Raw genomic sequence first — 25,479 nt, 5'->3', positions numbered from 1 at the left:
TAAGACCATCAGACTGAGCTAAGAATTTCAAAGCAGACCTGAGCCTAGATTTTGGTTACATCTCAAAGCCAGTAACACAGCTGGGGAGGGACAAATGTTTCCTTAAATACAGGGCCAATCCCCTTGTGTTGTTTACAGTAGTTGCCAAGGTCCTCAAAGGTACAATGTGACCGATGGTGATTACTGGGACATATGGAAACTTTGGACATGAACCTGTTTCTCAAGCAAAACGCCTAGTCCCAGTCATGGAGACAGTGTCATGAGCCTTTGTTTTGGCCTGGTACTTTCAAAAAGATCCCTTTATTTGGAAGAGAGATTCCAGTGGCCAGCTCTACCAGCTTTACCAGCTTTAGTTCCATGTTGCACTGGCAACACTGAGATGAGACTTGATCTTATATTTGTACTGAACATATGTAATTTTGCATATTTTTGAACTCCAATCAAAATCTCACTCCACACAGAAGCATTAAAACAAAAGAACCCAAATCCCACGTGTATGTTGTTTTTAAATCACATTATACCTTTTACAACCTGTTTCTGTATAGCCTTGTACTTGTGTTGTCGAGTGGGTTCAAAGTGAACATAAAACTGGATCTTGTCACAATAGCATCAACTTACTGTGCCAGACAGTGCCATGGTGAAGCCCACTATGGCCCTCTGTTCAGGGTACCTCCCAGATCAGAATGAGTGTAGCACTCGTAGTATGGTATTACAAGTGAGCTATTTAGCTCTGCTAATTAGCAACAAGGAGCACTAAATCAAGTATAAGTATCTAATCTATCACTAATCAGTTAGAGTCTTTATGGGCACGTCTACACATTCATTAATGTACTGTAGTTACTGTGCATTAAGTTTAGTACTTGGTTAACCAAGTACTAAATCAATCTGCAGTAACTTGCACTACTGTGCAGTAGTATTGGCACATGGGTTTTTAGTGACACTGTGCAGTAGCCTAATACTACTGTGTAGTAGCATCTTAGCACAGTTTTTGCCAGGCACTGTACTGCACAGTGTTATTAGGCTACTGCGCAGTTAGCGACTCATGTAGACCTTATGTGAATTTTTGAGGCACTTTATTGGCATAGCGAAGTAAATGTTTTAGAAAATTCTTAAACAATTTTATCAGCTGTTACTTCTTAATAAATGACCAATAAGTACACACAAATGTTCATAAATATGAGTTTTTGCCTTGAATATGGATTCTTTATGCAATGGACCATTACAGTTTTGTGTTTGCAGTCACTTTTAATATGAAAATTATTTATCTACTTTAATAATACATAATGGCTTCAATGGAGTTGTTTAGTCCACAAAGTAAATACACATTTAATGACTTGTGAGAAGCTAAGTAGCTCAGTTTCGGAATAGATCCTTAAAATGCTAATATATGTTTATACTGGAGTACAATGTTTTCATATTTCTAATATAAACCATAGTAAAAATAATGTATTATAAAAAGGAAAGACTGGGCATATATATGCATATGGTATAAAGCACAGATTTTTCAAACCTTGGAATTTTATCTGCTTAAATGTTATCAGTTTTTAATAAATTGAAGTTTATAACTAAAATATTGCTGAAAACTTAGTTATAGGAATAGAAAATTGGATGTGAACACTTTTCTTCCTTCCCTTCCCCATCCAACTACAGAGCTCAAGCTAAATTTGGATTCAAACAGTAAACTACCAATGGCAAATTTTACACAAATCCTCCAAGTGTTTTGCACTAGTCTAGTTAAAGGTTTTTGTATTGTCACATTTTTCATTTTGTGTTTAAAATTCCTGCACAGATTCCAGCTTGTTATTTTAAAACTTAGAAATAGGTAACTTTGCCTCTGCATTTAAACAAAAAATAATTGATATATAATTACAAATATGCCTCCCAGTATTCCATTAAAGCAATATTTCATAAAAATGAATTTCTAAGTCCCAATGCTATCAAAACAAATGATGTTTGACGGTTGCTGATTGAAATTATGTCTAACGGGATAATAGCTGTTACATGTACTCATTAAGGTTGTCATCTCATGTAATAAAGTGTAAGATATGTGTTTAACTTTGATCGTGGCCATTCAGCTTTGCAGTGGTCAACTGCTTATGTTAAATCTGTAGGATATCTTAACATTTGTAACAACATTCCTTTGTCTCCTTCACTTCTTAAATAGAGATTAAAATTCCATAATAGAATAAATTTACACAGAAGGGGAGCAGGGGAAAATATTAATCATAATATCTCTGAGCATCCAAGAGAATGCAAAACAGGGGGTTTCAGGGATTTTTTTGCAACCCAAAAAAATTATGAATTCATGTAAAAAGCACTAACATGGAGACTTTTACATTAAAGCACATTTTCTAGGGAGGTTAAATTTAGAGATCTTGCTGTAAAGCAGAAGGATGGGGAAACAGATCATCTCATTTGAATGCAGTGATGGAGTTGTTGGCACACAAGGCTAGTACGTTAGCAACCGGTAAATTCATTACATTGTTTTAAGTCTATGCGTTAAATTCAAGGGGAATAAATTAATTTGTAGGGCTAGTAGCTGACTTGGGGAATCCAAGAGGCCTCTGTAAAGTACAAATCTAACATTCTGTTGTAATCCTTTTTCAACTCTGGAAATGATTATAGGCACTTGTGAACTTCAAAAGGATTCTTTTGTGTTGCATGCACTAAAAACATAGCAATCTCCTCAGCATTTCTCTCCAAAACCCCTCATGCCAGGAGACACCATCCTTCTGGTCTGAATGCCGACCAAAATCTTTCAGGAGGTTAATGTCCCTGAACATTTATTGTTGAAATTCACTTAACTCACAAATAAAGAAATGCTAAATCTAAAGTTATAGAGGGTTATATAATGTACATTTTGTCAGAGCTGATTTGAATCAGTGCCTCGACACAGTGGAACTTTCCAGCACAAGCCACGGTAAGGCAGGGGAATTCTCAGCATGGTGAAGAGTTCCGGCATGGATAGAGTTCCCGCTGAGGATATGAACACAATTGGCTGATGTTAAATTATTCCCATGTGGCGGCTGGCAATTGGCTCACTAGCCGTATAAAAGGTTAGGGGCGTTTCCGCCCTAGTTGGAGAACTCCGCAATTCCCCCTGGAGTGGAACTCCGGCAGTTTGATCACCTGCCAATGACTCCCCGTCGTCGAAGCCTTACGACGTATCCTCCGTGTTGCATGCCCGAGCTACCCGGTCTACAAGAGCTCTTCGATTAGCGACTAGAGATTAGAATTGTTGCAACTACAATTGAAGTGTGAAGTCACTTCTTGCCTGCGCTGTATACAACTCTACAGTGTAAGTAAAACCATCTCTGTTTTTCCAACTGATACGTGTCCCGTCTGTGCCTAATTCCACTCCGGTGATAGAGAGTACCCATCTGCCCATCATGGGATCGCAGCCGCAACCCCAGCTAGCGTTCCCGAGGATTCCCGATCCTCGGTCCCCCCTCGGCCCCCACATGGCGTCACGAACAGGATCCTGGTCCGGACTGGCATCATGAACAGGATCAGCAGGATCGGAATTAGGATTGATAGGATCAGAGTCAGGATTTGAGGAAGATCTAATGGAGCAGGAGCTAGTGAGAAGTTGCCCCTGGCATAGTGGGAGACGCCACGTGGCCAGCTCTGAGGAACTAGGTGCCCACATCGCGTATCACCAGGCTGGCAGAGTGGGTGAGAGGTTTATCGATGGCTACCTTTCACTGAAGGAAAAAGGAGAAGAGGCATCGGAAGTATGGGAGGCACATTTGCACCCCAAGGCGTTCGGGTGTGTGATGGGCAGTGAGAGAGTCCTGTTCAGGCCCCGGGAGAGAGGGAACACAGCACCCCTCGCCAAATGGGGATCGGGCGACGTGAGCCCAGCTCTCAGCCAAGAGTTCGCTCGCTGCATGCAGCTCGCACGGGAGGGTGAAGAGCCGATGACAGCTAACCAGTTCAGCCCCCCACTGGATACGTGTGTAGCCCCAAGGGATAGAAAAGAGGGAGTGTTGGATGTGTTGTTCCGCGCTGTGACAACTTTGCTGCGGAAGAATGCAGACCTGGAAGCCCGACTGCTCGCGGCCGTTCCGACGGCACGAGAAGCGGCAGAGGAGAGAAGCCCCAAGTTGACGCCACTCCTAGATGGTGCCGAGGAAGGAGCGAGCTGCCTGGAACCAGAAGAGAAGGGAGGAGCTTCGGGAGAATCGGCGGGAACCTGGCCGGCGACCCCGCCCACCAGCGCGACGTCACTTCCGGCAGCCCCGCCTCCTTTCCATGGGGAGGGGGCAGTGAGCGGAGGACATCCACCCCTCTCCACAGATGCAGCAGCAGCCTCGACAGCGGCTATGTGTTCTGCAGCAGCAAGCAGCCGAGTGAGGGAGACAATCTACACTACCCATTACACTAGAACCTGGACTGAGCTACAGGAACTGTGCAAAGAGTTGAGGATCAAGCCCAATGAGATCTTGGCTGTATGGTTAGAACATCTGGTTGTGGAGTTTGGATCTGACCTGCTTGGTCTGGAGGAGGCTAGTTTCTTCACTTGACAAGCCTTGTGGAGTGGAGGACACGCCACCGATATAGATTGGCTAACGTATAATACTCACTGGCCTGTTCCGCTCCCAACACTCATCGCGGGTCAAGTGGATCACAAGCCCCACGTCTGTATGAGGGTCGTCCAGCAAAGATCAGTGCAGAGCAGATCCTACTGGCGGTGATAGGAAGCTCGTACGGTTCCTGGAACCCCAGGGAGCATGCGCTGCAACTGACACTGACCCAGCAGCAGAGACTGTGGCCGCATCGCCACCTACGAAACCCTGGAACTGTTCCAGTGACTTTTGACAGCGTAGAGGCTTGTGTTGAGGTGTATGGAGGGAGGAACGCCACTGTCCTTCGAGTCCTCCTCAACCCATTAGCCGGCCAACCGGCCTGCAACCTTCTGCGACAGCTTCCGTGATTGCAAGCGCTCATGAAGTCAGACACAGGGACTTCAAATGACCCAGAGCGAGTGTGGCAACTGCCGCAGAGGATGAGAGAGGAGAGGATTATGTTTGGTTTCCTGTTACACCACTCCAGACTCACGAAGTGACAGCTGCGGATCCTGGGAGACAAGGGTCAATGGCAGTTGGCCCATGAGCTGGGTTTCCAGTGTCCAAAGGATCCAGACGGCGACTCCGGAACGTCCTCATTGTGTTAGGACAAGACCACGCAGCGTCCATGTGTGGATCGTCATTCATGACGGTGTATCTGCGGGCGTGCAAGAGCCATCCGGAGCTGAGTCGAGTTCGAGCACCTATGTCATGTGCTTGAAGGAGAGTGTGGAACCGAGAGAAGAGATCTTGTTGAACAGTTACAAATGTCCAACTTGGGATCCTTAAAATTCTAGTTTATTAGGCGGATTGAAACACTGTAATCATAAACCTTGGGGCTGGTCCACACACACACATGCGCACACACACACACACACATACACAGTAGCAGGCTACAGAGTCAGGTATACCTATCCTACAAGCGCTGGAGTCTGTCGTTGAGGCTTCTTTCAGTGTGGTGTTATCTTCCAGAAGGGGGTCGCCGGCTGGTCCTTCTGGCTGGACAGGTCTGGTCGAGTTGGAGATCAAGAGGGCGCCCCTGAGGGTCACTTTTCACTGCCTTTTATCTGTCCTTGGCAGACTTTGGTGACTCCCCAGTTTTCTGGTTTGCCCAATCCAGGGGTCATTGACCCTCGTGGGACTTCCCCCCCCCAGTGGCTACTGGACAGCATCTGTCAGCCCCAGGGGTCGTCCGCATGTACGTGCAGGTTTGGGAGTCCGTTGATGAATTTAGAATAGGGCTCTGGGAGTGGTCGATCTGGAGATATTCAGCCCAAAAGTTGGTCTCTGGTGTTGATTAAGTCAGGCCAGGGCTTCTAGCCCTTGATCAGTGAGGTATAGAGATTTCCCGGTTGTTACACTGTCTTCTATTGAGTTCAGCTTCCAGGTGATAATTGCTGCCTGCTTCCATGTTACACATTCAATCACTGATTCACTCACTCTTTCAGAGGCCAGCCTGATACAGGGAAGGGCAGTTTGATTCCTGCCTTTGTTAACAATGTTACAATGTATAACTTACTAAAACACATTTAGTTGAAAGTTGAAAGGTGAGGAGTATAAAATATGAGCTACAAATGCCATGGCACACAAATAGATAAAAATACCAAACTACAAGGGGAGATACAAAATGCACACGCACAAATTTTAAAATACAATTCCTTATCTTAAAGTGAAAGAGAGAGGAAGGAAGAAAAGGTAGAAAAAGAGAAACATATCCAAAGAGGGGAGAGCAAATGCAGGCAAGAGGAAAAGGGGGCTTTCTGCTACATTAGAGGAGAAGGGGGCTTTCTGCTACAATCTGATTACCTCTCCATATGGATAGTGTTATATAGGTTGATTAACAGTGTCTAAGAATTCTTTTTTCTACAGGTTTACCCGAGGTTGGAGATACGTGTCAGAAGCGGATCCAGAGAGAGAAAGAGAGACGCAGAGGTCGTCTGACGTGTGACTCTGCCATGACACCTATTGAACTCCTCGTGATTGATCTTTTTTGACCAATATATTGATGTGTATGTGTGTTGGTTACTATTTGGTTCGATCCGTAGAGGACGAACTACTGTCGTTGTATACTTTTGTATATAGCCAGTTATCTTTACAAAGGAGCGATAATTTGGACGGCGTGCACGTGTTTCAAGTCCCAGCTGTGTCTTCGGCAAGGGGGCATGTCAGAGCTGGTTTGAATCAGTGCCTCGACACAGTGGAACTTTCCAGCACAAGCCACGGTAAGGCAGGGGAATTCTCGGCATGGTGAAGAGTTCCGGCATGGATAGATTCATAGATTCATAGATGTTAGGGTCGGAAGGGACTTCAATAGATCAAGTCCGACCCCCTGCATAAGCAGGAAAGAGTGCTGGGTCTAGATGACTCCAGCTAGATACTCGTCTAACCTCCTCTTGAAGACCCCCAGGGTAGGGGAGAGCACCACCTCCCTTGGGAGCCCGTTCCAGACCTTGGCCACTCGAACTGTGAAGAAGTTCTTCCTAATGTCCAATCTAAATCTGCTCTCTGCTAGCTTGTGGCCATTATTTCTTGTAACCCCCGGGGGCGCCTTGGTGAATAAATACTCACCAATTCCCTTCTGTGTCCCCGTGATGAACTTAAAGGCAGCCACAAGGTCGCCTCTCAACCTTCTCTTGTGGAGGCCGAAAAGGTCCAGTTTCTCTAGTCTCTCCTCGTAGGGCTTGGTCTGCAGGCCCTTGACCATACGAGTTGCCCTCCTCTGGACCCTCTCCAGGTTATCCACATCCTTCTTGAAGTGTGGTGGCCAGAATTGCACGCAGTACTCCAACTGCGGTCTGACCAGTGCCCTATAGAGGGGCAGTATCACCTCCTTGGACCTATTCATCATGCATCTGCTGATGCACGATAAAGTGCCATTGGCTTTTCTGATGGCTTCGTCACACTGCCGGCTCATGTTCATCTTGGAATCCACTAGGACTCCAAGATCCCTTTCCACCTCTGTGCCACCCAGCAGGTCATTCCCTAGGTTGTAGGTGTGCTGGACATTTTTCCTCCCTAGGTGCAGCACTTTGCATTTCTCCTTGTTGAACTGCATCCTGTTGTTTTCTGCCCACTTGTCCAACCTATCCAGGTCTGCCTGCAGCTGTTCCCTGCCCTCCAGCGTGTCCACATCTCCCCATAGCTTTGTGTCATCTGCAAACTTGGACAGAGTACATTTCACTCCCTCGTCCAAGTCACTGATGAAGACATTAAAGAGTATCGGTCCAAGGACCGAGCCCTGCGGGACCCCACTTCCCATACTCTTCCAGGTCGAGACCGACCCATCCACCACGACTCTCTGGGTGCGACCCTCTAGCCAATTCGCCACCCACCGGACTGTGTAGTCATCCACATCACAGCCTCTTAACTTGTTCACCAGTATGGGGTGGGATACCGTATCGAAGGCCTTCCTGAAATCTAAGTATACGACATCCATCCCTACTCCTGCTTCCAGGTGTTTCGTAACCTGGTCATAAAAAGAGACTAGATTAGTCAGGCATGATGTACCTGCTATGAACCTGTGCTGGTTTCCCCTCTGCATAATTTGTCCTGCCGGGCTCTCACAAATGTGAGCCTTGATAATTTTTTCAAAGACTTTACCAAGGATGGAGGTGAGACTGACTGGCCTATAGTTGCCCGGGTCCTCCTTCCTCCCCTTTTTGAAAGTGGGGACCACGTTAGCCCTTTTCCAGTCCTCCGGGACTTGGCCCATGCGCCACGATTGTTCGAATATTCCCGCCAGTGGCTCTGCAACGATGTCGGCCAGTGCCTTCAGCACCCTCGGATGGAGCTCATCCGGGCCTGCTGACTTAAAGGCATCCAGTTCTTCCAAGTAACTCTGCACCACGTCAGGATCTACGTATGGAAGTCTGGTGCCTTGCTGCTGCCTCTCTACAACCCCAGTGAGAGACTTGTCTTGCCCCTCACTTAGGAACACTGAGGCAAAGAACTCGTTGAGGAGTTCAGCCTTGTCCCCCCTGTCCGTCACCAATTGCTTCTGCCCATTTAGCAGGGGTCCTATTCCTCCCTGGGCCTTGCTTTTACTCCCGATATATCTAAAAAACAATTTCTTGTTGTCTTTTACTTGGGTTGCCATCCTCAGCTCCATGGATGGCAACCCAAGTAAAAGACAACAAGAAATTGTTTTTTAGATATATTGGGAGTAAAAGGAAGGCCCAGGGAGGAATAGGACCCCTGCTAAATGGGCAGAAACAATTGGTGACAGACAGGGGGGACAAGGCTGAACTCCTCAACGAGTTCTTTGCCTCAGTGTTCCTAAGTGAGGGGCACGACAAGTCTCTCACTGGGGTTGTAGAGAGGCAGCAGCAAGGGGACTCAGATAGAGTTCCCGCCGAGGATATGAACACGATTGGCCGATGTTAAATTATTCCCACGTGGTGGCTGGCAATTGGCTCGCTAGCCGTATAAAAGGTTAGGGGCATTTCCGCCCCAGTTGGGAACTCCGCGATTCCCCCTGGAGTGGAACTCCGGCAGTTTGATCACCTGCCAATGACTCCCCGTCGTCGAAGCCTTACGACGTATCCTCCGTGTTGCATGCCCGAGTTAGACCCGAGCTACCCGGTCTACAAGAGCTCCTCGATTAGCGACTAGAGATTAGAATTGTTGCAACTACAATTGAAGTGTAAAGTCATTTCTTGCCTGCGCTGTATATGACTCTACAGTGTAAGTAAAACCATCTCTGTTTTTCCAACTGATACGTGTCCCGTCTGTGCCTAATTCCACTCCGGTGATAGAGAGTACCCATCTGCCCGTCACGGGATCACAGCCGCAACCCCAGCTATCATTCCTGAGGATTCCCAATCCTCGGTCCCCCCTCAGCCCCCACACATTTCTTAACAAATAAATAGGTCAATTATAAGATTGTGTATGCTGTGTCTGTGGCATGTCCAGAGAGGGATGATATCAGCATGTCCCCCTGCCCCATTCACTTCCACTGGCATGTGGTGAACTGAGGGATGTAGTGCTATAGTTGTTCCAGAGGGTGGACATCTGTAGTAGCTGCATAGCATATCCCCAGAGTGACTCCCCTGCTGCATTTAGTGCATTTGAAGCAGAAACAGTTGGATGAGGTGTGCTTGTGTGAGTCTGGTTGCAGATATACCAGGGCAATGGCATAGGCCAGCATTCTCAATTTTTTTAGGTTCAAAAAGCCCTTTGGAAAGTGTCAGTTCTTAGCTTTCACTCATTTCTTGACTACAATAAAATAGAATAAATAGAGCAATTCTTCTGCTGCAAGTAACTCAGAAAGTTTTTGACACTAGAGATTCCTGCCTGAAATCTCTAGATTTATCTTGTGAATCCTGTGTGGAGTTTTGTTCACCTTAATAGCATTACTATTGCACAGCAACTTGAAATCCCTTAAAAGGATCTCATGGTACCCCTTTAGGGTGGCCATCATAGAGGACAGTCCAGTTATCCTCTGTTTTCTATTGATATGAAACCGGACACCTTTATGTCCTCTATTGTTTTCTTGAAGAGAAAAATAGAGGACATAAAGGCATTGGGTTTCATATCAGTAGAGGGCAGCGGACAACCAGACTGTCCTCGGTGATGGCCACCCTACACCCCAGTGTGCCCAGGTGCTCCAGCTGAGAATTGCTGGCCTAGACATACTCAAATATCATCAGGCTCAGCTTCAATAAGAACTGTAGGATCTCTCAGGTGCATTTTGAAAAGCAAAGCTTAGAGGAATTTCACCCCTCTGAACTGTAATTTAAATATGGTGGGTCTTGGAGCTCCTTCCAATGAAGGGCACACATTTAGATGCATACTCCTTCCCCAAAGCAGAATCTTGAGTCTTGTGTAATTAGATTAATAGACTTGGTATAACAGGTTGTGAAGAAAACTAGATGCCTCACAATGAAGTCCAAAACAGCTAGTGTGCTGGGCAGGGAGCTGGCTAAAGTCAGGATGCAACTGCCTAGAGCTAACCAGCAGGTATGTTGCAGCCACAGGTGTGTCTGCAATCCCACTCCTCTCTGAGGTTAGATGCCTCTGATTCACCACTTGGAATGCTTTATTGAAGATAGAGGCCTAAGAAGACCCCCCCCCCCCTTCTCTCTGGAGAAGCAGAAAGATGAGGCTATCTATTAAGCTTGTAATGAGAGAACTAGAAGCAGCAGCAACATTAGCAACCATGTTTTAAAAGAAATCGGTGCTTAAAATTGCATTTTCTTTTTTAGTGAGCCTAGATGTGTTGAAGCTGTGCTCTGACAATGCTTACTGGCTCAAGCCCTTCTAGGAACACCTCATTTCTAAATCCAGATAGGGTTTACATAAGACTTGGGGGCTGAGTTGCCCTGCCCTGATTAGACCAGGAAAGTTCTGGGCTTGTGCAGAGAAGTTACTCTAGGTGCCTGGGGAACACTGAAGTAAAAAATAAAAGGGCCTCCGCAGTTCAGGCATTTACACAGTTAAGGGGAAGGCTGAGAAACTATTTTCAGGATCATCAGTTTTAGACTGAGGGGCCAAATTCAGACTGAACTGGATTGGGCTAAATGTAGGCATTTCAGTTGCATTCAAAGTACTTGGGTGGCTAAATTCTTTAACACGTCACTTTGGTCCTGGGAGTGCCCTTGGAACCAACTCTTAGGCTTCTACAAATGCACTCCAGCAGCTAGGCCATACTTTGTTGTGATCCTTATACCAGGTGCCTGGATGCACTCCACTTAAACTCTCAGAAGAGGCCAATCAATTATGCAGAGAGCTCTGAACAGGCTGAACACACCCAAGCCCAGACACCTGCTGAATTTAGGACAAAGTTTAGCAGCAATCACCACAATGACTCAAAGAAGGATGGACCAAGGACTGCTGCCCACCTTTTACATAAATACCTATTACTTAAAACACTTGCCCAGGAAGTAAGGGTGTTTTTACATATGCTTCAGGAGGGGGCACTTTATTAGAGCAGCTCTGAGAGCCACTGTAATTAAAGTGCCCAGAGCATCTTATGTATTAGTGTCCCTGCACTTCAAAATGGCAGCAGGGATGGTAATTCAACAAGCTTTAGATAAAGGTGCCCCCACTGCCATTTTGAAGCACAGGGATGCTGATACATGAGACACAGAGGTTGGTGGTAGCATGGCAATTACCACACTCCAGCAGACTCAATTAATTGCGTCTGCTGGAGATTAAATTATTAGCAGAAATTAAATTATTATTATTAAATTATTATTAGGAAAAATTAAATTATTTTAATTTATTAATTAAAATAATTAATTGAGTCTGCTCGGATGTGCTGTAATTACTGAGTGCCAGAGCAGCCTCATGGTATCCAAAGATACCTGGGACCTAAGTTCAGCCATAGGAAACCCAAAAATTAGGCACCTAGACCCATATCGGGGCTAGGTGCCTAATTTTTAGGAAGGCCAAAGGAGACCAATTTGGATTTAATTGATTGATTTGGATTTACATGCCATTTAAGTCCTTTATTGCATCCAGGCCCTTCATCACATCCCGAGTCCCACATTTGGACCCTGACAGATTGAAACAGATGCTCTAACTAAACACAGAAAGAGTTTGTGCCATTCATTTTGGAAGTGGCTTACTAATGAGGCAAGCAGAGTAGTAATTCCATTACTTGACATCACTGCACTAATTACTGTAGCTACTAGCCCAGAATCTGCACCTTCCTAACTTTGTAAGTGCTGCCCAATTTGTCTGTGAGAGGACATAACTTAATCTTGGCTGTGGGTGCCAATACCAATCAATCTGTCAGGCTGAGAGGTGTTACATTGGTTAATTACCTTGCTGTAAGTGTCGTCATCCTCCTCCAATAAAAGAGATCATTTTGGGCAGTACTTAAGAACACACTAGGTAAATTAGTGAGTTCTTATTCTGTCTCTAATAGTTGCTAGTCTTAGCTGGATCAGGGAAAGGTAACAAAATTGTAGTTATGCTATAGTGCTCTTGAATTTTTGTTTGTGGAAGATAAAAAGTGACTCCTTTTAAAACTCCTTAGTACTCATGATAAGTGTATGCCCTTCACTTCCCTTGTGCTTCCATGACTGCAAATGCTGACAACTTCTATCTCATTCTTCAGAAAATCCTATATGTTGTCTCTATGATCTCTTATGGCAGTAAATTCTTTAGGCTAAACTCACCAAATTCTGTCAGGCAAGAAAAGTCCCTTTAGAATGATAAAATAGAGACTAGTAAAATGCAGCAGTGAGCAATGAAAATAGTTTAAGTGGGTTTTACATGTGAGAGACTTCAAAGTTTATACTGCCTGGGCAGGAGATAAGCAACAGTTAACAGGAATAGAAGACAGAAAATAATGAAGGATGTAGGAAGCAGGTTTTCCTCTGAGTACCCATCAATGTTTTAATGAGAAGTTTGATTACTCAACACTAAATTAATTGCATCTGTAACTGTACAACTTGCTAGACTGCTTAACAGTTTTCATTTCCTGAAATGTTGTATGCCCTTTAGTAAATTTCATTATATTTCATAATAAATATTATAGTTCAGTTATAATAATTAAATTCCAATGTCTGCAATTATCTTCAAATACTGTGCATTTCAGGTAGAGAGCTTCAAACACTTAACTTTTGATCACTTTTGAGTGCATTTATTAATTGTGATTGATTAGGAGAGATCCTCAGTTCCATTGATCTAGATGAGTGTAACTAGAAGTCAACAAAAACCTGCTGATCTACATTAGTTAGGTATATGGTCCTTTGTTCTCTATTAGTCAGGAGGATTTGAGGCACCAACTGCAAGGTGCTAAATGTCCTGAAATCCCATTATCAGTTGGAGCTATAGCTAGAATTTTCCAAGGGGCCTAACAATGTGGTGCTCAGTTCATATTGATTTTTTTTCTTCTTCTTCAGTAGTAGATGTTTGTCTAACTGTACCCTTTTGAAAATGCCAGCCTGCATGTATTCTGTACTTCTCAGAGCTGGGTCTGTACTTTAGCAAATAAAAACAACTGAGAACTTGATCTTCTGTGTACAGTCACACTGGAAAATAAAAGTGTTCTTAAGTCAGGTTAGCTAAAATAGCTTAAAAGTTTTGTCTCAAGCAAGCCCAAGTTAAAAGTCCACTCTTTTTGAGTGTAGACACACTGCTGAAATGTGATTTTTCTAGTTGTGTTATACAGGGAGGCCTGCCCTAAGTTATTTGATAGAAAAAATAATCTTTTATAGTCTCTTTATCCGTAATCCAAGAGAAAGCCATGATTGATTTCCAGGAGATCAGCTCTCAATCTTTATGCTCTCTGAAATTACTGTTTCAGTGTAATGCTGTAAGTTACTGAAGGCTGGGCTCCCTCAAAATCAATCACTTGTGCTATTAGAAACCTAGACTTGCTTGCAAATGTGACTAGAGGCCTATATCATTGCTTTCTCTCTGAAATCATTATTACTATATTAGCTTTCTGTGACTGAAGGCCAATATTGCAGCTTCCCCTCAAAATGATTGTTCAATAGATGGAATAAATCACAAGTGAAATCTTTATATCAAAAACACTGAAGTCAGATTTTCTGTGGAATGCAGGCTGTATCTACTGCTTTGGGGGGGAAAAAGCAGAAGCTGAAATCATTTGATCCAAAGAGTTGTTTGTTTTCCCAATCAGACAATTAAACAGTCATTAGTTCAGATTTTCAGCTGTATGACTGTATAGACCCAATCATTTATCCTTTGAACTCTATACTCTATTTAGCTGATTTAATGAGCTTCCAAGCAAATTGCAAACACCTGGCCTTTTGGAGCCTGGCTGATTTGCCTGGCAGTGTTGTCAGTTGGAATAAACTGTTCTTGCATAGGTAGATCCTACCAACTTCATCTCTTCCTTTTTGTCTATTCTGTGACTACCACCATGCCTCTACCACAGTGTAATCCACTTGTAGCTCAGCAGGCCCTAGTTGATAAAATTGAGGCTTTTTTGCCCTTGTTAAATGAGTGAAACTCATTTGACACCACCATTTCAAATGAGCATTGGTAGTCTTTCCAAAAGGTATGTATCCATGTTTTTGTCTCCATTAACTGTATAGTTGTTACAAGCCCTTTTCCTATTAAATATAATTATTTGTATTGGATTAGTGTCCCCACTGCAATCAGGGCCCCATTGTATTAAGAGTGTCTCTGTCCTTCTAAGTTAAACAGTAATAACAGGAAAAGCATGAAATAAGGGAAGTAGTACTATCCCTATTTTATAGACCTGAGACCCCAACACTGAGAAGAGAGAAAATATTTGCTATGCCAAAACATGAATTAGACCCAACAAGGCATGAGATTGGCTTAGAAAATGTGAGTGTGTTCTGTCTTTTACTGCTGGGCATGGGGATGTGAGGTGAAGGTCCAGTATAAGCAATGGACCTAAGGCCTCCTGGGGTAAGGAAGCTATGTGGGGGCAACTTTGCCTTGTTCATTAGGGCAAGTGGCAGCACAATGGGGAGAAACTCAGGGCTCTTCTGGTCCCCTGCAGATGGGTTTGTGACAGACAGTACAATCTAGCCTCAATCACGCTGCAACATATTGTTCAAACAATGACTATCAAACTTTTTCCACCGTCAAATTGAATAATATATAAGGAGGATATACAGTTCAAATTTTATTTTCATGGCTTCATGAGGAAATGTATCTTTTCTTCCTCTGAAGTAACAGAATGCAATCTAATTTAGCCCTTCCTCTAAGAAAATTCATAAATATTAGAAATTATTTTCATGAAACTTTTTCTTTAATATGATTATGAAATATTATGATGCTAAAAATAACAAAGTGTATAGAAAATAATTTGATCTCAATATTAGATTCTTCCAGTAAATAATATACTATAATACTATGAATGTTAGTACTGGAATATTCCTATTATAATTGCTTTACCAGCAAATTATTTTGGAACTTTCTTATAATAAAATGTATTAATAGAAGACATAATTGAATTTTGAGGAACTTTAACAGCATTCTCCATAACTGTTTTATAAATGGTTATTAATCTTGACAAAAAAAAAATACTGTCTCTTTTACTATATATTATAATTATTTTTTTCCTTAAAAGAACAGTAGGCATAAATCCTCTGAGCTTGTTTGACCTTGGAAGGAATGTACTATTGTGCTGCTATTACAAGCTGGATACTAATAACATTTCATACTTGTCTGTGTGGAAAAATATATTTGTAATTCTGTAGAGTTTAAGTTATTAATTGTAAGTTTGTAATTCTGTAGAGTTGCAACTTTAATTGTAACATTAAATTTGACTCTCTTTATTTGGACAGTCATATGGATAAGCTTGATACAGTCCTGCAAGACACTTGTACTAGGCATAATGATTTTGACCTAAGTAGGCTTGCCCTTGCATACCAAATGGACTATCTTTTCCCTCATGCTCTATTGTGAATCCCTAAGGTCAGTTGAAAGCAGCTTCCTGTAAGTACCATCAATATACCAAGTCTGCTGTGTGAAAATGCATGGGGGTCATTTTCAGCAGTTGATTCTTAGCTCTGAAACACCCTCCCTCTTGATGCCCACCAAAGCCTGAGCCTGGTAATCTTTCAGAAGTGCTGTAAGAACTTCCTATTAAGGTTGGCATTTAGCAAACAAAGCTAGGATGAGAAGCTTGGGATCCCCGTTTTATGTTGATGTTCTAGTTGCCATCTAAGTTGTGGTGGTGTCCTGTTTTGCAAGTCTTCTGTTTCTCTTCTTTTAAGTCACCTTGAGCTTTGTTGGAAAGGGTAGCATATAAATCAGATTAAATGAATGAATGTAAACAGGCAGAAAGTAGGACAGGGCACTTTACAGACTAACTATTTCAGATAGGTATTAGCTTCTGTAAGCAACACCCTACTTCAGTAGAGGCCAACCTTTTTTGGCAGGCATGACGACATTAAGACCTGTGCCCTCCCCAAGTGCCATGTTTTCCCCTTCCCCTGCCTGATTTTTCTGCTTTACTTTCTGTTCCCATCCCTGTGTTCCCCATCCAATCTGCTGCTCTGCTTTCTACCCTGTCTGCTGCTGTGCTGCCTGCTCCCTCCCTGATAGGGTATGTGTGTCACTTGTGGCACACCCCTGGTCTACTTCATCAAATGCATGTTCTGATTCAAGTATGCTAAGCATGTGATAAATAAGTCTGTTGCCTCCAAAAGGTTATGCCTTTCTGAACCTATTAGTCTATGAGGTGCCATGCTGCCCTCTCTTCTGCCTGACTTCAGACCAGCACGGCTAACCTGTCTATAGGCATAATAGAGGAGGCAAGGCTCTTGGAGATGGAATATCCATCTAGTGGGATCTGCAGTGGTACAACGTACACTGCTTAGTCTTTTGATGTATCCCGAGGTACATCACATGTTCTGGCTGAGGTGAGGCCTCCAGACAGGATTAATTCAATGCAACTTATTGTTGACCTCTTTCAACGGAGCTCTTAGAAAGGTATCACTTCTCCTGTGATGACCATCTAGAGGTAGAAGGGTAATAGAGAAAGGAAGGCTGTTTTTTAAGGATTGATTTCCTATTAATGCAAAAGAGGAAATTATTCACCTTCCTGTGGCAGTGGTAATATTTTGAAACTAGTGTAAGTCTGGGGCAGGGGAGAACAGGAGAACATTAATCACCATCATCTAAAACACCAGTATAGGTCTTTGGCTTTCTCTTGCAAAGCAGAGGACCTGTAAATTCAGTTAAACCAGCTTCTTAAAGTTTCTTCCATGCTGATGGGGTATAAAAAAGCTAGTATTGTTTCTGTGCACACCCTGTGTTACAACTGTGGACATGTTTAAGAGGGTGGGATGGCTGTTTTGTCTTTGTGGTGCAGAACTTGTTTACTGTTCAAATGGGCATTTAGATGCATTGTTATAGCCATTCTGAGTTGCAAACAGTTTGGCCTCACAAGTAAGATGCAATGAAAATGGCCAGTGTGGAAATGTTTTGTGGTTTTTTTTCCCTTTAAAAAATAAAACAAGAAAACTTGACGCTTTGCCAGCCTTGAGCTGTTAGCTTAAAATTATTTTCCTCTCTGTAGTAGTTGTGATGGGTTCCTATCTAAAACATGAGAATTGTGCATTTAATGTGAGCTATTTTTCTAGATAGCTAAATTCTGCTAACTGAGTTTGTCATCCATAATCTAAGAGAAATCTACACAACAAAATGGGTCTCTCTGGGCTCTGCATTGAGCTCCTTAATTGCTAAGATGACAAAGCCCATAGGTACACAAGACCTTGCAAACCAACAGAGTTAGGCTGACCATGCAAGACCTTTGTACACAACTTCCTTATTATCCGCAGTCTCCTAATGCAGTCAACAGGCTTTCCAAATTGCCCCTGCTGTCATTTTTTCCAATTACATTTGCTATAAATGTAGGCTCCTAACAGTAATGGGAAAGCATGAAGGCAAGCAACTGGCCATCCACATTCCTACAATCCCAAAGTTAAATGAGCTAACTGATTTAGAGTTAAGAATGAGAATGGTCTGGTTACTTGGTGACATGTCATTAATTTTCATTCCACACAACGTTCATATGCTTGCTTTTCAGTGTTATGTTTTCATCCTGCTGCTGTTTTCTCTCTCCACTTTACCATCTAGTGAAGAACAGTTACTTTCCATGTAATAATTAAAAGAACCAAAGGGAATTTTGTAAATTGTAGAGGGCACAAGTCCCTTTGAAAACAAAAATGCAATGGCCCGTGTGACCCTAAATTCTTTGGACACTTTCTAAAATCTTCCCCCATAAATCCTATTTCACTAAAAAATGAAAACAGGCACTCTGATTACAGTCTTCTAGGGTACAATGAAACAGCTCAAGCTTCTTTTCCTCACTTCTGCACCTCAGCTGCCAGAGCGAAGGATTTCAGTCCTCCTGTGTGGACAAAGTCAGATGTGCGAGTCTACAAAAGGCTCCTAAATTTTGTAGAGAGTCTACAAAATTGTACTAAATACAATTACAGGTTGTCTGCGGAGTTACCATGCTCACATAGGGCAAGTAATTGTGACACACAATCCAGATTACTTCTCCTTCAATCTTCATCTGTTGGATTTTTAAAAAATCCATATTTGCTTTCTCATCCACCAATCATGAGCGTTTCTTTGATATACAGCATAGCTGGTTGAATGCCTAGGAAGTTTTATGATGGACAACCAGAGTGAAAAGAAATTAATTTAAAGTAATGGCATAAGTAACACCATGGGATTTTCAGTGATTGGCACACTGAAGTCCCATCTTGCTAAATTTGAGAGCAATAACTAGTACAATGTGCGTGTCATTTTTTCTAAAAACCAATAACCTAGCTTGGGATTCAAAGACACTAAGATAGACAATCAAGAATATTTTTAAATATCAACATTCATACTAAAAAAGAGGTTTAAGACTGCTTTCAAGGCTTGAGCCTGTCTCTAGTGTCAAGGGCTAGAGTGAGACCTTCATATTGACAGATCATCCTACAACTGTTTATAGGGGGAGAATTCTGAAGCAACTGGTAGTAGCTCCTGTCATAGAAAGGATTTGATGAAGCCTGGGCTGGATCCAATATAATAATTTCTGTGGGCTTAAAAAAGAATTTAAAAAGGTGTAGAAAATGCGGATGGGTTGCTTCAGGGTTCAAATTATTATTTCAGCTGTGAATTAAAATGCACTCATGGGAAACCTAAACAGGGTTTTCCCACACTGGGAGGGAATTGCACTGATTTTTGTTGCATGTAAATGTGCTTACAGCCACTGCAGAAAGCTTGTGAGCTGAAATGATGGGCTGTGCTCCAAACCTCTCTCAACACTTAGAGCACAAAGTATTAGGGCCACTGTGTCCCGTTGCATTTTCCTCAGATTTCCATCTCGGTGGCACCATCCTTGACAATCTGTCAAGCCAGCACCAAGACCTTGCCTGAATGGAGGTGGTGCAGAGGTCTCTGGCATTTCTGCAAAACTGATGCCTCCTCTACTATTTGTCTGCAGTTTGATCTTTGAGAGAGAGAAGCTGGGCTGTGAAGGGGAAAAAGTCCTTTAAAAAAAAAAAAAAGCATCTCCCACAATTATTAGCAAAAGTGGCAATGGGGTTAATGCATGTAAAAAATAAGCAGCATCTATGTTGAATAGGATATATCTGACCACTCCCCTCCACATTAAATGCCATTTTTTATACCTGATTGGATTGTTACAGACTTGAAAAATGTTCAGGTGGATACATTGATTAGCACTGCATATTTTGGGTACATCTGTGTAAGCAGATGGTTTGTGCCAATGTCATTGCAATAGAAATCTGCCTTTACCCTCAAAACCAGTTCTGAATCCCTCTCCATTTTTTCATGCCTGAGATTCATCCTCTTCACTTGGATGTAGAAGAGCAGATAGGGCATGCTGTTAAAGTAAGATGTGATACAGTGGCTTTGTAGCACCATAGCTGAGTAACATGGGGAGATGCCTGCATCCTAGTGAAAAGGCACAACCCATTTAAAAAATACAGAATTGACAACTGCTTTCCAGTTCAAGAAACAACAAGAGCAATTTCATCTTTCCCCCGGAAGGAGAGCTAAACTTAGACTGACCATTTGTAGACAAGGTGGTCTTGGGTGCTGTGTACCCCTAGGGCATATATATTAAAAAGCATAAACGTTGTGAAACCAAGTACAGAAGGAAACTGCTGCCTAACCCTGTTTTTGGAGAGAGAATAGAATATGCACACGCTTTAATAATTGTTGTTTTAATGGTTTCTATTAATTTTGTTGCATGGTATTTAAAGATCCATATTATTGCAAGAATCAGGCTACTTGATTTTTATAGATTTAAGCCATATTTCTATCTATATGGTGAAGTCAGTCCTTAAAATATAAATTAAGGAAAGTGGTCACATTTTACAGTGCATTTTTAACAGGAACTGGAAAAAATGAAAGGGGATAGGACTAGCATTTGATAAAAAGCTTTTTATATTGTGTATGATGTTTTGGTGCTGTGGTTCATAAAATATTTTTATTTAACCTGAAAAACCATGGCTGGCACAATTAAGAAAGCTAGTTTGCTTGAATTCATTTGAATTCTATAGCCCTGACAGTTTGTACTACTAATGATGTGATATGGGAAGCTAAAGCCATTTTCAAGAGTTGCTTCATCAGCCATTTTGCACAATAATGAATCCACTCAAAGCTTGGGGCATTAGGATTTGCTTTTTTCCTTCTCCTTGATTGAATGAAACCCCTTAGTCTCATTCTAGAAAGTGTTGATAAAAGCAGCTGCAATTATTGGGCTTTGCTTGGAGGGATTTTACTGTATATTACACTTCACTGGGGGGGGGGGGAGAACGGAGAAGGAATCTGAGTTTTTGCATAGTACATATATAGTACATATAAAGTCTTTCATTTCTAAAGCTTCTTCAAAAACATCCATTTCAAAGTGTGGCAATTAACCCTAGAGCAAATGCAGGGGAAGTTGCTCAGGAAACATTTTATAAATAACTTATCTGAGGCACTTAATGACAATAGCACTCAATAGCAGAAGTTTTACTCCTTCCTGTAGAGAACAGAGGATACATACAGATGTGACATCCCTTTCCCTTCCTTTTCCAGGGTTCACTAGCAGAATTCTGCAAGATGTACTCCCCTTTCTTCCACTCCATCTTGTAGCACCTACCTGTGTTAAAGTAGGGCCTCTTGCTTTCACTGTTGCTGACTTGTGCGGGAGGAGGAGAAAGAGGAGGGATGGGGAACTTGAAAGAGAACAAAATTAAAAAGTCACCCATTATTAAAGTGTCAAAATCAAACATTTATAAGTAAAAAAAAATAAATAAATAATAATAAATAAAAAAAAATGCCCATGCAACCTTGATCAGCCCTTTTTGTTTATATGAATTATGATGCAGTTGCCTGTTATGTGTTCACATACTATTTTTTCTTCCCCATTCATTGTGTCACCTTCTCCATCAAGGTATGATCCCTGTATCCCTGCCTGTTCACTAAGGGTATGTGCAGACATTCCTAATCTACATTCTTATGGCTTACTTTCAACTATAGATTGGGTCATGCTTGTGCAGACATTTGCTGGCACTGGAAACCACCCCAGGAATGTGATCTAAGTAAGCAGCGGTGGGGGGAAGGCCAGCAGGATTGGGGTAGGGGGGCTGGTGGGTGAGTGGGGGGGGGCGGGGATTGTGGGGGGCAGGAGGATAGGATGGTTGGGGGAGGTGGGGAGGGCTAAATATAGTTCAGTTGGTGTGGGAGATAGGGAATAGGAAAACCACAGCCCTGGGACTGGGGTGAGTGGATGGGCCTTCCCAGCTCCAGGGCTGTGGTTTAGCAGGTTCATTAAAAGGTATTGTTTAGTTCTTCAGGCTAACCTGTGCCAGACCTAACATAGTGCATCTCCTTAGGTGAACTAAGTTAGATCAGGCTGGGCATTTTTCTGACCGGTCTAACCTCCCTGGGAATTTGTACAGAATGGCACTTTGATCAACATAACACTAGTTTCCCTTCCTGATTCCTGTAGGGTTTACTGGGTTCAGTAAATACAGTCAGGCATGAATGGGAAGAACTAAACAATAAGTTTTATTGTAAAGCAGTAGGCAAGTCTCTACAATTCCTTTCTCTCCAACTATCTAATCCAGTGATTCTCAACATTTTTAGACCAAGGTATCCCTCAGAAGGTGTCAGCTCTTAATTCTCACTCAGTTTTTGACAAAAGGAAAATTAATAGAGCAATTCTTGTGTCACAAAGATCTCAGAAAAGAGCCAACAGGTCAGAACATTTTTAACTCTATGGATTCTTGTTTGAAATATTTGGGTTAATCATGTCAATCATGCTTGCACACCTAACAGTACTATCATAGTATGGCACCTTTGAAAGGATTTCAAGGCACCCTAGTTGAGAATTGCTGACCTACCCTCTAACTGAAAAGCCAGGTCCCAATTCCTAACTTCTTCAGAGTCTTCTAAGTTAGGAAGGATCTTTAAATTATAACCTCTATCACTATAGTTCCTACTCTCTCACTACAAAAGCCAGTCCTGTTCCTCCTTACCAGCTTTCAGGTGTAGTCCTCCCAGTCATGCTTTTAATTTACTTTGAAGAGCGCAGCACTAATTTAATTATCCTAGTTCCACTACCTAACTGGCTCATTTATAACTAGCTCAAACACCTTAACAAGGCACTGCATTGTGCTGTGTAAACATCCCCTTTGCCCTGCACTTGTTTCTCCTGCCAGTCCAGCTCTTGTCCCCTGTAAATTTTACTCCAATTTCTTCCTCAATCCAGGGATCCCAGCAGGAGGAACATGAGGTGATAGGTGCTCTCAGATTTTGTGTCCAAACTTAGACCCATTATGGTCCAGTGTAGCTTAGAATTTCAACTATAGGAAAGCTTCTACTTACTCCCAGGCTGAAGCATGGTCCCTGAGGATGACATATTCAGAAAAATTTGCTCAGAAGTTCTATCAAGTTTCTATTATGCTTGTATGATGTGTGATTTGTCAAAGGTTTACCAGTTGGTATAGTTGGGTGGATTTTCAAAAGAGCATGAAAAGAAACATCCCTATTACCAAGTCACCTTCCTGCCATAGTTGTAACCTGTACTACAAGGCAGAAATGCAGTAGAAGTAGTTCAAAAGCACTTGGGCCATTTGGGCTTTAATTTTTGCAAATAATTCACAGCTAGGCAGATATTTAGCATGGAAATTTTCAGCTCAAATGGATTAAGTTTTTGCAAATTATTTACAACTGAAAACAGTTTTTGATCATGGGTTGTATTAGGCAACCTTTTATTAAAAGGTATTGCTAGCAGGCTGAGCTATGTGTACCACCTCCTCACCTCGTTCTTTCACGTGCATGCAAACGCACAAAGCTCACCTTCCTATTTTTCTCATGTCTGGATAAAAAAAGGGGAAAAAAGCATCTGACTCGGTCTCTCAGGCCAGTTTGACTGTACTGTCTCCAACAAAAATAAGATTTTAAACTGCTTCTATTTCTCCTATAACTTTCAAAACCCTTGGGTAGTTGCTTTTAAGAGTCTTGAGTTCTGGCAAGTATGATTATTTAAAATGCCTCAAACACAGTGTAGTGAGTTTCTGCAGGTAATAATGAAGGCATGCTTTGAAGGTCTAGGTTTATAAATCCTCCATTCTTTAAAGTAATTACCAATAGATAAACCACATTGGAGACCCAGTCTTCATCTTTAATTGCAAGAGGGGAGAGCACATGCAGCAGGAGACTGAGTCTTGGTCTAACAAATCACAGAGAAATTGCTATGTAAAAAATCTGCTGTGGTTTGCATGCAGTACAAGAAGGCCTGAATGTTACCAATTATAGACTTATCAGAGGAGTCTTGAGGACTGGCCTTGGAAGCTAGCATGCTTGCTCAAACTGACAAGCTTTGTTTCATATCTGAGTGGAAAGAAAGCATTCTTTGGAATGAGATGCAGGTTAAAATTTTCTAAATGCAAAAGGGGATTTTTCTTCGTATCACTTATTTTGAACCAGTCTATGCCCCATTTCTTTAGGATTTCATAAGAGGTTTGTGGACAGATTTCCCACTCCCTTTCATGACTCTGGGTGGATCTCCATGTGCCATTAGGATGATATGATAAACTCTGGTGTGGTTTGTGCCATGGTCAGCTGCTCCTGGGTGCAGCATCTGCATGTGCGCCCAGGACCTCAGCAGTTTAAGCCAGGGCAGAAAAGCCCCAGGCTATCAGGGGTTCTAATGGGTCAGTCCCAGGCTCTGGATGGCAGCATAAGGTGGCAATGGGGCTAGCTGGGACATGAGGGTGATACAGTGTGGGGCTAGGTGGCAGGTAGCCTCCATACATTAACAGCCTCATGTTCCAGCCAGCCTGGTTACTGTCTACATGTGCATTGCAGTGGAGTAAATTACTCCACCATAGAATAGTACTGTCCCTGAGAGTACTATCCTATGGCAGAATTAATTAATTTACTGCATCCTAGTTCCAGCACACAAGTAGACTGTGATGCTTTACTTTGGAGTTAGTCAACTCCACAGTAAAGTGTGTGTATAGATTAATCCTCTGATTTGTTAATGAGTGGACTAGACATGCTTTGTGCTCCTTCAAATTCAAGAAGTTCTTTAGACATATGACTTTTTTTTTCAAAAGGTCCTTTAATCCATGAAACTTCCAATTTAACTTGTCTTTCAGTGTGACACACTGATATGCATTCCAGACTCACAAGTCTGGTTTGTTTGGGAGTTTATATACATGCTCCAGGAGTTGAGGGAATGGAGGGGGGGGGGGCGCTTTAATTAGATCATCTCTGACAGCCGCTCTAATTAAAGCACCCAGAGTCATGTATATCAGCATCCCCACACTGAAAAATGGAGGCTGGGGTGCTTTAACTAAAGCTTGTTGAAAGAGCTTTAGTTAAAGCACCCCACCGCTAGTTTTCAGCATTATATGTGTGATGTTGATACAGGTTCTTGATCATCTGGGTGACAGTGGTCATTGCCTACTGGAATTCACCATACAGCGCAGGGAGTCAAGGGCCTGCAGTAAGGCAGTAGCCCTTGACTTCAAGAGGGCCAACTTCAACACGTGAGGAGACTGGTAGGAGAGGCACTGGGGTCCTGGAGAGTTGGGGAACTGGGTGTCCAAGATGAGTGGTCATCCCTTAAAGAGACGATCCTCCGTGCCCAAAGGGTGACAGTCCCAACAAGAATCGAAGGGGACAAGAGTGCTCAAAAGCCCCGCTGGCTCACTAAAGGCATTCAGAAATGCCTGAAAGCCAAAAAAGAGGTGTACACCCAGTGGAAGGGAGGGGCTATCACCAAAGAGGAATATACCTCCATCGCTCGGTCTTGTGGGGGGGTGTTAGGAAAGCTAAGGCAGATCCTTGATGTTAGCCCTAGTTCCATATCAAGGACAACAAAAAGTCCTTTTTTAAATATGTAGGGAGTATGAAGAAAGCACCGGGTAATGTGGGGCCTCTGCGGGATACGCTAGGCAATCTGGTGGTTGCACCAGAGGAAAAGGTAGAC

At 42.7% G+C, this 25,479-nt stretch overlaps 1 long non-coding RNA gene across 1 annotated transcript in view; it reads left to right on the top strand.

The window, feature by feature from the left end:
* The first annotated feature begins 14,342 nt into the window (after positions 1-14,342).
* LOC132250056 (uncharacterized) overlaps positions 14,343-25,479 on the top strand; it is a 35,461-nt gene continuing 24,324 nt past the window's right edge. The window contains exon 1 of the long non-coding RNA XR_009461654.1: positions 14,343-14,544. This is a non-coding gene — a long non-coding RNA (uncharacterized LOC132250056). The remainder of the gene's footprint in view (positions 14,545-25,479) is intronic.

The sequence above is a fragment of the Alligator mississippiensis genome, chromosome 1, assembly GCF_030867095.1.
Source record: "Alligator mississippiensis isolate rAllMis1 chromosome 1, rAllMis1, whole genome shotgun sequence".
NCBI lineage: Eukaryota > Metazoa > Chordata > Crocodylia > Alligatoridae > Alligator > Alligator mississippiensis.
This window is presented reverse-complemented; position numbering and strand designations above follow the sequence as displayed.